The following is a 14,265-nucleotide window of genomic DNA, read 5'->3' as shown; positions in this document are numbered from 1 at the left end:
ACACCTCACCTCCTGAGGCTGTTCATCCACTATACTAATTCACCCTCAGCCCCTCGAGGCAATCCACCACATACTGGAGTAGGGTATTACAACGCAAGGTGGCCCAAACCAGTATTAACTCTCATGTCTCTTGTTCCTTGGGTCCGTCGAGCTAGGTCGTGAGATCGTTGAGCGAGCGAGCTAGGAAGAGAGTGTTCTTTGTGCACACACCGGAGTTCGAACCACACAAGGGTTTGCCGGAACCCGTAATCCGACATTTGGCGCGCCAGGTAGGGGTGCGCTGAAGCCTTTCTTCCATCGATCGACACACCACTACTCCGCCGCATCCATGGCTAATGCTCGCCGGGCCCATGCAGAGCGTCGGGCTACCCTTGCAACTCGTGTCGCCCAGACGGTGCCCGTCGGCGGACCTCCCTGTCGCTCTCCATTGTCCACTGGCAACGCCGCCACTGTCCCGGCGCGAAACGAGTAGCAAGCTTCGTCGTTGCACCCCTCTGTGCGGTGGGACGGACGCACCGCCACCCCATCGCTGACTCCGATCGGCTCGTCGTCCCACGCTCGTCGCGCACCTGCGGACACACAGGACTTGCTGCTCATGGCGCACAAGCTCCTACGTTACCGCCTCGTCGACGACCTCTACAAAGACTGGATGGACCACATCGTCGAGCTCGTCAGCGCCGCTAGGGGATCTCATGTGCCATCTCTCTCGGTGCCACATCCGCTGCCTGCTGTGGGCGATGTCGCCCATGGAGCCCCTCCGCCACCTCCACATCAGGACATCATCCTCGCACCAAAACGCACAGCCCCGCGGCGCGACCCACCGCGCAGGGCGCCCACGCGTGAAGAAGGCAGCTGCCAGGAAGTCCCGTGGCCGCAAGAAGATGCTCCTGCACTCCCCGCACCACCACGTCAAGATCACCCGCCGCTTGCGGCGGCGGCGCGTGGGTACCAAGACCAGGCTCTACCTCCACGATGGGCTCCAGTGACCACGGCAGGTTGCCGCGCCTTCACCCCCGAGCTGGGCAGCATTGTCTGGCCCGGCAAGTTCAAGCCCACCCTGCTGAGTTCTTGCAGCTCTACGAGCTAAGCATCGAGGCGGCCAATGGCGACGAGAAAGTTATGGCGAACTGGTTTCCCATAGCTCTCAAACACGACGTGTGCTCGTGGCTCTTGAACCTGCTCGCGGGATCGATCTCCTCCTGGGGAGAGATGCGCGAGCACTTCGTGGCCAACTTCCAAGGCACTCGCGACCGCCCGCCTGCCACTGGTGACATGCGGTGCATCAAGCAACAGTTAGGGGAGACCCTACAGAAGTACATCCAGCATTTCAATAGCGTTCACCTCAAGATCCCCAAGGTGAAGGATGAGGCCATCATCTCAGCATTTTCCGACAGCTTCCGTGATGTCTAGATGAAGGAGGAGCTCGCCATACATGAGGACCTGTGCATAGCTCTGGAGATGTTCAACATGGCAACCAAGTGCGCGAGAGCTGAGGAGGGACGCCTCTCCCTTCTCGAGCTCCCTGCCGCCGACCCGGAACACAAGAAGGACAAGACCAAGGACGTGAAGCGCAAGGGGGCTGCCGTGCTCGCGGCGGAGCCGGAGATGAAGCGCGGCTGCGACCACCACGAGTCATCCAAAGCCAACCGCCCATTCTGCGCCTTCCACAACGTGCACAGCCACAACACCGACGACTGTCAGGAGCTCAGGGCCATCCGCGATGGGCGTTTCGGTCGATGCCCCGAGCGCAACGAGCGAGGCTACGACCGTGGGAGAGTCCGAAGTGGAGGACGTTGGGACAACCGTGGCCCCCGCCAGGAGTGGCACAACCGGCATCGCGAGGACCGTTGGCAGGACCAACTTCGTGAGGGCGCCTGGAGGGACCAGCCTCGCGAGGACCGCCCTGAGGGCAACACTCGCCTCCCTCCGCTGCCGCCACCACCGAGGAGGAATGACGACCATCACCAGGACGAGGAGCTGGGGGCTTCCAGGAGCCTCGTGCCATCACTTACATCTTGGGCGGCGCTCAGGCCTCGGCCTGTCAGCGCATCTCCAAGCAGTTTGCTCGCGAGGTGAACGCAGCCCTCCCTAGGCTCGAGGTCACACGCCCGCTCGGGTGGTCCAAGTACACCAGTACCTTCAGTTCATCCGACCAGCTCAAGTGCGCGGCAACTGCCGGCGCCCTCCTGATGCTCTGCTCACCCATCATCAGCAACGTCCTCATCACAAAGACCCTCATCGACAGTGGCGCACGGCTCAATGTCCTTTCCGTCGAAATGTTCATCCGCCTCCAAGTGTTGTATGATCAGCTGCAGCCAACCAAGCCCTTCTCAAGAGTGATCGACGGCTCCACCACGTCGATAGGGCAGGTCCGCCTCCCTGTCACCTTCGGCAAGCGCGACAACTACCGCACTGAGCTCATCAACTTCGACGTCGCCCACATCCGCCTGCCGTACAATGCCATCCTTGGGTATCCAGACCTAGCCAAGTTTATGGTAGTGGCTCATCATGTTTACAACATCCTCAATATGCCAAGGAGCTGCGGCGTCATCACGGTCTCTTGTGAGGAGAAGGATGTGGTGTGCTCTCTAGAGCGCGCCTACCAGGATGCAGCGGCCGAAGACCCAGATAACGAAGGTGTCATCTACCCTCCTGAGGTTGTCTCCAAGGAGAAGAAGCAGCTGCTCAGCCAGGAGCTTCAGGAGAGCAGTGTCTCAAGTGGCACCACTGTCGGGGTTGGGGTCCCGGCAAACCCTTACGGTTCGAACACTAGGGTGCGCGCGAAGTGTTTCCCTCCAACCGATCTATGCTCTAGCTTTCTAGGATCTCGCGAATGAACTCGACGAACTCACAACACATAAGGGCACAAGGTTTATACTGGTTCAGGCCACCGTTGTGGTGTAATACCCTACTCCAGTGTGGTGGTGGTGGATTGCCTCTTGGGCAGATGATGAGCAATGCAAGGGCAGAACGGCCTCCTGAGGTTGAGGCATTCTTGTGCGTATGGACTTGTGTCTCTCTCGAGCTGATCTCTCCACTGTGGTGGCTAGTCCTATTTATAGAGGCCCTGATCCTCTTCCCAAATTTCAAGCGGGAAGGGAGCCAACAATGGCGGGCTAATTTGAAGGGGGATAGCTAGTACAAGCTATCCTGACAAAAGGTAGTCCTCGCCTGCACAAAGCTCTGGTGGTGACACCGTCTTGGGCTCCACGATAACCTCCGTCTTGCAGTCCATGGTCTTGGTCTTGTTGCACCAAAATGGCAACCTTTGCCTGAGGCCTCGGTACTCCATGACTGTGCTTGCCTCCCTTTGCACCAAAGAGGAAACAAGGACGCTATGCGCGCTGGCGCCTGCCTGGCGCCCGCCTGGTGTCGATTGTCAAGGCTCACGTCACGAGAGCCTCATGAGGTTCGCCTCGCCTTGATATCTCCGCTCCTCGTGAGCCTGCCTAGCTAGGCCACTCCAGAGGAGGTCTTGCGTCGTCCGCCTCGCGAGGCTTGGCCCCTCGCGAGGGTCTTGGGTGCTTTATTGGTGAATATGGGCCGTACGGCCTGCTGGCTCAGCCACGCCGCGGGCTGCAGGCAGGCAAGTCTGGGGACCCACGTTCCCAGGACGCCGACAGTAGTCCCCGGGCCCAAGGTGCGCTCGGGCTTGGCTTCACGGCGAAGCCAAGGGTCAATCTCGAAGTGTCGCGGGCCCCAAAAGCCTGCGGCCTCGGTTGACGCGTGGCGGTTGATTGAACGTGGGTGTCTCCGCTTCCCCACGCTGCTTCGCCGACTGCACGACTTGACAAGTCCCTACGACATGCAAGGAAAACCATCATTACCTGTGATCGTGGGAGACGCCGGTTGGCCTTCTCTTGCTATAAATGGGGAGGGGGCAGAGCCCCCGTTGCCCATATCTTCCTTGCTTGCTTCCTCCTTCTTGCTCCATTGCTCGCAGTACCTCCGATGGCGCCTCAAAGGAAGTTCTCTGCCGCCGAGAAGGGTAAGGCCCCTCGCGAGGGTCCTAGTTCCACGGTGCCCAAGCGCGGTCGCGGCTGCCCGCGCAAGCACGCTGCGACCCCCGCCGTGGCTCACCATCGAGGCGGCGCCACGGCACACGGAGGGGGCCGTCCCAACCATGGCGGTCCAGTCGACGGGGCGAGGTGTGCGATGGTGGCGAGGCCTCCCCGCCCGTGCTTCCATTCAGCGGAGGCGTCGCCAGAGTTCGTTGTTTGGTCAGAAAACCCGACCGGCAACCGGCTCCAGCTTCCGCGCTTCTTTGTCGCTGAGCTGCCGGCCCCTGGTCCAATAGGGCTCTGGTTGCAGGCGGATGGTTGTTGCAGCAAGGCCTCCTGGGTCGCGGTCGAGACTTCTGCCATGGGCAACATAGCCCTGGCCCGCGGCTGGCAGAGGTTCGCCCGCACGCGCGGCCTGGGCAGGCGGTGCACGCTCCACTTCATGTATGACGGCGGGTCGACCCTCTTCGTGAGGGTGTTCGGGGAAGATGGCCGCCGCGCCGGATGCTGCCCCGAGATGAACAACGGCGAGGAGGTGCTCGGCCTTGGCGACGGTCGTGACGAGGGTGAGGGCGAGCCTGCCCTGAGCGCCGACTGCATCTCCTCCAGATACGGCGGCTCTCCCTCCTGCGACAGCTCCAGCAGCAGTGGCTACAATTAGCCGCCGCACTCGCTTTGAAGGAGGCAGTGGGTCATCTCGTCGACGCGCCTCCTGAAGCGCGAGGAGGGGTGTGGCTAGGCTTGGGCGTCGCTAAGGGCCTGCCCTCGCAGATTGTTGAAATGCCGCTTTGTTTGGTTTTTTCCTTTCTTTCCCTGCACCAGAAAATAAAACCAGTATGGGCCCAGAGGGGCGTGTATCGAACTATGGTTCTTGGTTAATGCAACTTGCGTGTTATTCACGTGCCATGCTGTTATTTTGCGCAGAGATAACCTAACCTAGCGTGTTTGGGATGCCCCTTCCTTCACGAGATATCTACATTTGCTCAGGAACTGCAAGAATTTGTTAGGGGGTGCGCTAGAGGATTTTACCATTCACCCGAACCTTGACTTGGCGCTTTGCATCGCGGTACCCAAGGGGCATGGATTTAGGAGAGTTGCGCCAGCTTCCAGGCTCGAACAAGGGTGACTCGCGAGAAGGCAGAGAGAACGAAAAGCTCGCGAGGGCACCTGCCTAGCCCCCTCGCGAGGTATGCGAGAGAGAGATAACGGGTAACCCAGAGCTAAAAAATGTGGTAAAAGGTGAAGGAACCAAATCAGCAAGGAACGCCAAAGGCAAACTCGATTAAGGAAAAGCAAGCCAACTACGGAAAGCAAATGAAAAGCCGCGTCCGGCACCTAATCTAGTCATCGAGTCTTCTCACCAGTGCGGAGCTAAGTGCTATCCACTAGGCATAGGAGGGAGCCCCAGGGCCTGAGGCCAGCGCTCCTGAGATTTCGGGGCGTGTACAGCCCCAACTCATTATTACGTGAGAGTGTCACGGGGGGCGATTTAGCACAGGCACCGGGACTTGCTTCACAAGCTCTGGGCCTTGCTTCATAGGCACTGGGCCTTGGTTCATAGGCTCTGGGCCTTGCTTCTCAGGCTCTGGGCCTTGCTTCATGGGTAGAACTTTCGGAGGTGTTGGATGCTCCAGGCGTTTTGGACGGGTGTCCCCTCTTGCGTCTCCAAGTGCACGGCGCCAGGCCTGGCAATGTGAACGACCCTGAACGGGCCCTCCCACATTGGTGAGAGCTTGTGCAAGCCTTCCCTAGAGAGGATCCACCTTAGGACCAGGTCACCCGTCTCGAGCGTCCTGGAGCGAATGTTGCGGCAGTGGTAGCACCACAGCGCTTGCTGGTACCTTGCCGTTCTTAACGAAGCTTCGCGCCGTCGTTCCTCCCCCAGCACAAGATCCATCCCCCGCATGGCGTCCTGCTGCGTTTCGTCGAACGCGAGGACCCGTGCGGAGCGATGCCTGACCTCGTGAGGGAGGACCACTTTAGCACCGTAGACGAGGAAGAACGTTGTCTCGCCCATTGGCTTGGTAGCGGTGGTGCGGATGGACCACAGCACGGACTGGAGCTCGTCGTGCCAGCCCCTAGCTTCTTCTTGAAGGTCCTGGTCTTGAGGCCCCTTAGGACATCAGCCTAGGCACGCTCGACCTGACCATTGCTCCTGGGGTGGGCTACCGAAGCGTAGCAGATCTGCGTTCCAAGGTTAGCACAGTAGGTCTTAAAGAGGTTACTAGTGAACTGCGAGCCATTATCTGTGATGATGCGGTTGGGGACCCCGAAGCGGCTCACGAGGCCCTTGATGAACTTGATGGCAGAGCCGGCTGGAATGGTTCGGACGGCTTCCACCTCTGCCCACTTAGTGAACTTATCGATGGCGACGTAGAGATAGCGGTATCCCCCTGGCGCTCGCGGGAACGGGCCTAGGATGTCCAGCCCCCAGACCGCGAACGGCCACGTGAGCAGGATGGTTTGGAGGCCCTGAGCAGGCTGATGGATTTGCTTGGCGTGGAATTGGCAAGCTTCACAGGACTTCACCAGCTCGGCTGCATCGTTAAGTGTTGTAGGCCAATAGAATCCGCTGCGGAAGGCCTTGCTGATGAGGGTCCGTGATGACGAGTGATGTCCATAGTCCCCGCCGTGTATGTCAGTCAGCAGCTCCCTCCCTTGATCACTGGAGATGCAGCACAGTGTGACGTCGTTCGGTCGTTTCCTGTACAAATCGCCGTCTTGAATGCAGTATGCCATGGCCTGTCAGGACACGCGCTCCGCGTCCTCTTCTTTCTCCGGTAGTGTCCCATGCATCAGGTACTCCCTGAACTCCTTGGTCTAGCACTCCTCCTGGGACTCGAGCGCCAAGAGTAGCCGAACTCCTGAGGTTGGGCCGCAATCTGGGGCTCCCGAGGCCGGGGGCTGAGGGAGCTCCTCCCGAGGCTGAGTCGTGCTTGAAAGAGGCGGCGTAGCTGACGGCTTGAAGAGCCGCTCTTCGAAGACGCCGGGCTCCTGCGGTTGCCGCTTGGATGTTCTCTTGGCGATGTCATCGGCTTCCTTGTTGGTGCCCCGGGGCACGTGCTGCAGCTCCAAGCCTACGAACTGCTTTTCCATTTTGTGCACCTCAGCAAGGTAGGCCTCCATGTGCTCGTCCGTTGGCTCGTACACTTTGTTGGAGAAGTTGACAAGGAGCTGCGAGTCGCCATTGACGGTAAGGCGCCTCACCCCCATAGCCGCCATAGCCTTCAGGCTGGCTATGAGGCCCTCATATTCTGCGATGTTGTTAGAGACCTTCTCGCCGTGCTGAAAGCAGAGTTGCATGGCGTAGCAAAGCTTGTCTTGAGTGGGCGAGATGAGTACTGCTCCAGCCCCCACGCCCTGGTGCACAAAGGAGCCATCAAAATACACGACCCAACCGTCTGGCGCCTCGCTTCCTGGGGAAGTGGACCGGTCTTCTCCTTCCTCAAGAGCCGGGGCATCTGTCCATTCTGCCATAAAATCGGCAAGCACGGCTCCCTTGATGACCCTGGTGGTGCTAAACTCCAGCTGAAATGCTTGTAGCTCGATGTTCCATTCAGCGACCCTTCCGGCTGAGTTTGGGCTCCTGAGTATCCTCTCCAACGGGTAAGACGAAACGACCTTGATGGGGTGCCCCTGGAAGTAGCGCCGCAGCTTGCGTGAGGCCACCAAAACTGCGAGCAGGAACTTCTGCGGCATGGGGTAGCGCACCCTTGCATCCTATAGTACAGTGCTGCCGAAGTACACTGGGTGCTCGAAGAGGGCCGGTGCATCGTTGAGTCTCGGGTCCCGCGTAGATTGCGGCATATCCTGAGGTGACGGGTCTCCTGAGACCTGACCGCCCTCGGGAGCCTTCATGATGTTGCTCTGCCGAGCTAGGTCTTCCACCACTGATGGCATCGCTGCACCTCTTCGGCCTGGTGCTGTATCAGCTCTACCCTTATCTTGACGCTCTTCCCGAACCGCCACCAATGCCGCGCTGGCAGAGTACGGTTCGCGGCAAGGTAGAGCAAGAGAGGCTCGAGAGGCCGTGGTGCCACCATCACCGGGGAGCTGGTGAGGTATTTCTTGAGGTCTCGGAAGGCCTGGTCGGCCTCTGGGGTCCACTCGAAGGAGCCTTTCTTCTTCATGAGCTTAAAGAAAGGCAGGGCGCGCTTGCGTAGCTTAGAGATGAAATGCCCTAACGCGGTCACCCATCCTGCCAGTTTTAGTATCTCCTTTAGGGTCTGTGGTGGGCTCATGTCTTTGATGGCCTTGATCTTTTCTGGGTTCGCCTTGATCCCTCTATGGGATACGAGAAACCTTAGCAACTTGCCGGATGGGATGCCAAACACACACTTTTCCGAGTTAAGCCTCAAGTTCACTTGTTGCAAGCTCTCGAAGTCTCCTCCAAGTCTTGAATCAATGTCCTCGCCTCGCGAGATTTAACCACTATGTCATCAACATAGGCCTCCATGTTCCTGCCGAGCTGCCGCCCCATGGCGATGTGCATCAGCCGCTGAAAGGTTGCGCCCGCATTGCGAAGGCTGAAAGGCATGCAGGTGTAGCAGTACACCCCGCATGGTGTCAAGAAGGCCGTCTTCTCCACATCCTCCATCGCCATCTTGTTATGATGGTATCCAGAGAACGCATCCAAGAAACACAGCAAGTCGCACTCGGTGGTGGAGTCGATGATTTGATCGATGCGCGGAAGGGGGAATGGGTCTTGGGGGCAGGCTTTGTTTAGGTTGGTGAAGTCGACGCACATCCGTTCCTTCCCGCCTTTCTTCGGCACTACAACGGGGTTTGCCAGCCATTCGGGGTATCGAACTTCTCGGATTGTACCTGCCGCCTCCAGCTTGCGTGTCTCTTGGACAATAAAGGCCTGCTTCTCAGTGGACTGCCGTCTTGCTCGCTGCTTCACGGGGCATACATTGGGGCACTGAGGGAGTCCTGGATTAGGGGGTCTTCGGACAGCCGGACTATATCCTTTGGCTGGACTGTTGGACTATGAAGATACAAGATTGAAGACTTCGTCCCGTGTCCGGATGGGACTCTACTTGGCATGAAGGCAAGCTAGGAAATACGGATATGTATATCTCCTCCTTTGTAACCGACCTTGTGTAACCCTAGCCCTTTCCGGTGTCTACCTAAACCAGAGGGTTTTAGTCCGTAGGACAACATACAATCATACCATAGGCTAGCTTCTAGGGTTTAGCCTCTCTGATCTCGTGGTAGATCTACTCTTGCACTACCCATATCATCAATATTAATCAAGCAGGATGTAAGGTTTTACCTCCATCAAGAGGGCCCAAACCTAGGTAAAACTTCATGTCCCCTGCCTCCTGTTACCATCCGCCTAGACGCACAGTTCGGGACCCCCTACCCGAGATCCACCGGTTTTGACACCGACAGTGGTGCTTTCATTGAGAGTTCCTCTGTGTCGTCGCCGTTAGGCTGGATGGCTCCTTCTATCATCGTTAGCGATGCAGTATAGGGTGAGACTTTTCTCCCCGGACATATTTTTGTATTCGGCGGCTTTGCAATGCAGGCCAATTCGCTTGGCTATCTGGAGCAGATTGATAGCTACGCCCGTGGCCATCAGGTCAGGTTTGGAAGCTTAAGCTACACGGCCGATATCCGCGGAGACTCGATCTTCGACGGATTCGAGCCTCTGCCTTGTGCGTCACGCGGTCATGATGAGTACGATTTAGCTCTACCATCCAACAGTGTTCAGGAGATCGCACCGGCAGCCGCTCCGACCCTCAATTTGGAGCCAGTGGCGCAGTCCATGGACGGGTGGATGGACCCCACCATGGAACCCTTATCCTCATCGGTGATCGAGCCGAACATCGACCTTACCCTGCACAAGAGCCGTGTTTTCAAACTGCCGGATCCTTCTCCGGCCACGGACTCCGAAACGCCTGCGCCCGTTCCTAGCAAATCTGATTGGGCGCCGATCATGGAGTTTACCTCCACGGATATTTTTCAGCACTCGCCCTTTGGCGGCATACTGAACTCATTAAGGTCTCTCTCCTTGTTAGGAGGATCCTGGCCGAACTATGTCCGGCAGGACTGGGATGCGGATGATGAAGAAATCTGTTGTCCACCCACCACCCACTTGGTAGCCACTGTCGATGTCATAACCAACATGCTCAACTTCGACTCCGAAGACATCGACGGTATGGATGACGATGCAGGAGACGAACAGGAACCACTACCCACAGGGCACTGGACTCCCACTCCATCACATGACGTCTACATGGTGGACACACCAAAAGACGATGACGAGGAGCGGAAGGATGCAACGAAGGGTCATCCCCTCGAGAAGCAGTCAAAGCGGCGGCGTTAGAGCAGGGTGAACCACTGCCGGAACACAGCAACACGGAGAATCAAACCGAACAACCCGATTCTGTCAAAGATAATAGCCCAGATGACATAACACAGGACAGACACCTGGAGCAACAGAATGCCCATCAAAGGCTTGTTGCCACCGCGAGGAGTCTAAAAACCAGAAGTAAAGGCTCAAGGCTGTGCAAGACACACTCCAAATCAGATGGAGTAAAGTACTCAACACAGCAGCGAAGTATGGCGGGAATCGCCCCACCAAGAGCTACCCGAAGCGGAAGTTGCAACCTGAATTTGATGAGGAGGCCTTAGATCCCCCACAACCAAAAATTAAAACGGCCACCTGTCCGGATAGACGACCTCATGGCCAACATAGAGCGGCAAGCAATGACGCACATAAGCCAATACACGATCCACGCGAGGGCTCGCATCAAAAGGATGACGCAACCAGATCCATCTATGGACCACGCATGCGCGCTCCAGCATATGATGCAACACACCAAACATCCGAACACCACGGTACAGCCAGATACAGGGGTGCTGCACACCCCCTATGTTTCACCGATAAGGTGCTGGACCATGAATTTCCAGAGGGATTCAAACCCGTAAACATAGAGGCATACGACGGAACAACAGACCCTGGGGTCTGGATTAAGGACTATATCCTCCACATCCATATGGCTCGAGGAGATGATCTCCATGCCATTAAGTTTTTACCCCTTAAACTCAAAGGGCCAGCTCGGCACTGGCTTAAAAGCCTCCCTGAAAGTTCCATTGGAAGATGGGAAGAGCTCGAAGACGCTTTTCGGGCAAATTTTCAAGGGACTTATGCCCGACCTCCGGACACGGACGATTTGAGTCATATAACTCAACAGCTCGGAGAGTTAGGCTGAAAGCTTTGGAACATGTTTCTTACTAAAAAGAACCAAATAGTCGACTGTCCGGACGCCGAAGCCTTGGAAGCTTTTAAGCATAGCGTCCATGACGAATGGCTTGCCAGACACCTTTACCAAGAAAAGCCGAGGACAATGGCAGCATTAACAAGCCTCATGACCCCCTTTTGCGCGGGTGAGGATAGCTGGCTAGCCAGATGCCGCACGAGCGACCCAAGTACATCCGAAGTCAGAGATGGAAACGGGAAATCACGTCGCATCAACAATAATAAGCGCCGGAATAAAGAAGACAGCCAGAAGAGCACGGTAGTAAACGCCAGATTCAGAAGCTCTCGGTCAGGTCAGCAAAAGCCGCCCTCTAAAGGCGCCAGAGACGACCTGTCCAGCCTCAACAAAATTCTGGACCAAATATGTCAGATCTATACCACCCCTAGTAAACCCGCTAATCATACCCACAAAGAATGTTGGGTCTTCAAGCAGTCCGGCAAGCTCAACGCCGTACACAAGGGGGAGGATACACCAAGCGAAAACGAGGACGAGCCTCTCAAGCAAGACAGTGTGGAACAAAAGAAATTTCCACCAGAAGTCAAAAAAGTAAACGTGTTACACGTGATCGAGGGGAGAAATAAAGCGGCACTTCCAGAGAAATATGCCCAAGGGCCTATCACCGCGGAGTCCTGCCACTGGTCAGCTCAGCCGATCACTTTCGACCATCGGGATTACTCAGCAAATATCCGGCATGCAGGATGGGCTGCCTTTGTATTAGACCCAATAATTGACGGATACCATTTCACACGAGTCCTGATGGACGGCGGCAGCAGTCTAAACCTGATATATCAGGACACAATCCGCAAAATGGGGATAGACCCAACGAAAATTTGCCACAACAATACTACCTTTAAAGGAGTAACGCCAGGCCCAGGGGCTCACTGCACGGGCTCCCTGCTACTAGAAGTTATATTCGGCTTCCCCGATAACTTCCGTAGCGAAAATTTAACCTTCCACATTGCTCCGTTCCAAAGTGGCTATCAAGCACTACTTGGACGCGAAGCTTTCGCTCGCTTTAATGCAATACCGCATTACGCTTCCCTCACGCTCAAAATGCCCAGTCCACGTGCCATCATTACAGCGACCAGAAATATTGAGCGATCTTTGCGCGCCGAAGAGAGTGCGACTGCCTTGGCAGCCGCACACTAAAAAACGGCCTCACCAACTAAAGCATTTGATAGGTCGTCAAGACCATGGACACGGTTAGACGAGTCCGACGCAGCTATATGTAATTCACACAGGTTTGATGGCCACACCCCTATTACAAATACAAGGGGCTCAACGCGCGCAGACAAGTGGCAATTTTTATTCATCTCGAATTATACATAGTTTCTTTAAAACTACCTCTTTGCACGACAACTTTTCACCCAAGTTTCTCCCTTTTATAGATGACCATCGTGCTACACCCGTCCAGGATACGGCACAATGGAGACACAGGCGCAGACGTGCAGCAGGGACCCGTTCCAAGGATTCTTTTTAGATTAAGACCCTGCGTCAACCTTTTTTACTGTCTCTAGTTGATACACATCCCTCGGATTCTTAGTACAATTGAGAAGGATGCTGGCGTCTTGGCATGTGGCCACGTCAGAATAATGCACGTACTTGAACACCAGGGGCTTCTTACAAAGGGCACTGATTAGGCCCGATTCATACCATAAAGACCGAATACCTTAGGGAGTGTTCGGTGTCGTGAGTTTGGCCCTATATGCATCAGCTCTGAATCATGTCTTTGGTCAAATGTTGGGTTTGCCCGGCTCCTATGTTTTGGCACCTTATGTTCCGCTCTATCGGCTAAGGTAGCACTAGGAGAACTACTGCGATTGTGCCCTGGGTCATCCGGACGAGCACCTCAGTAGAGAAAGCTGAAAACTGACTGTCATGATATAGCATGAGACTGGTCAACCACTCGATGACCTATCGGAATGTTAGAATTCATCCGCCTTAACGAAGGGCCGTTTCCCGGCCAAGCATGTACGCACCCTGAATTCGGGAGAGTGCGGAGCCACCAGGGGCTATATAGTAGCCCCACCGTCAAACTCCTATGGCTAAGTGAAAGTGTTAAAGCATTATAGTCCGGTTGCCTCGTTCGCTATGCTATCACCTCCTTAATAGGACCAAGACGTTGGGTTAAGTGTGAACACGCGTCTTCTGCGAACACCTCCGCATTATATGCGTGGGGGCTGAAGCTAATGACTGCAATCTTTCAGGTTATACACATGTATACATAAACGGATGCACAGGAGGCATCATATTACTTCCAGGCAAAAGTATAAACACAACCTTAATAAATTTCATAAAAACATTGTGTTTACAATGGGAATACATGTCACTCAAACATAATATTCTTCGAGTACTGGGCCTCTATCAAACGAGCACCCTCGAGAACCTCTTCGAAATAGTGCTCTGCAGCCACTCGGCCTATGGCCGAACCCTGCGCCACAACAGTGGTAGCATCCATCTCCGCCCAGTACGCTTTAACACGGGCAAGGGCCATACATGAGCCTTCTATGCACGCTGACCTCTTAATCGCATTGATGCATGGCACCGCACCAAGGAACTGCTGCACTAAGCTGAAATAGCTGTTCGGCTTCGGCTTTTCCGGCCACAGCTAATCCACGACAGACCTCATGGCGAGGCCTGGCGTTACTCCTTTAAAGATAAATACTTCGGTTATTTTCCTCAGAGGTCAGGTAATATATATTCACTATTAAAGTACTTTTTAATTACTTACATCTCGTTAGAGGGCTGATCCCTGTGCGGACTTTGTGCGGCAAGAGCACCCTCAAAGGCAGGACCCTCTGGTGGAGATTTCTTCTCCCGCTTGGAAACCTTGGTTTTCGGATCTTCAGAGGTAGTCCTCTTCCTTACCCGGGGTGAGAGAATGTCAGATTCCTCCCCTCGGTTATCCTCCCTCATGGAGGCGCTCGTTCCCTTGGTCGGAATAGGTAGCGGTGGAGGCTCGCTTTCGCCCTCATTATTCCCCCTTTGTCTACCTT

Source organism: Triticum urartu, chromosome 4A, assembly GCF_056163025.1.
Source record: "Triticum urartu cultivar PI428250 chromosome 4A, HENAU_Tu73, whole genome shotgun sequence".
Classification (NCBI taxonomy): Eukaryota; Viridiplantae; Streptophyta; class Magnoliopsida; order Poales; family Poaceae; genus Triticum; species Triticum urartu.
This window is presented reverse-complemented; position numbering follows the sequence as displayed.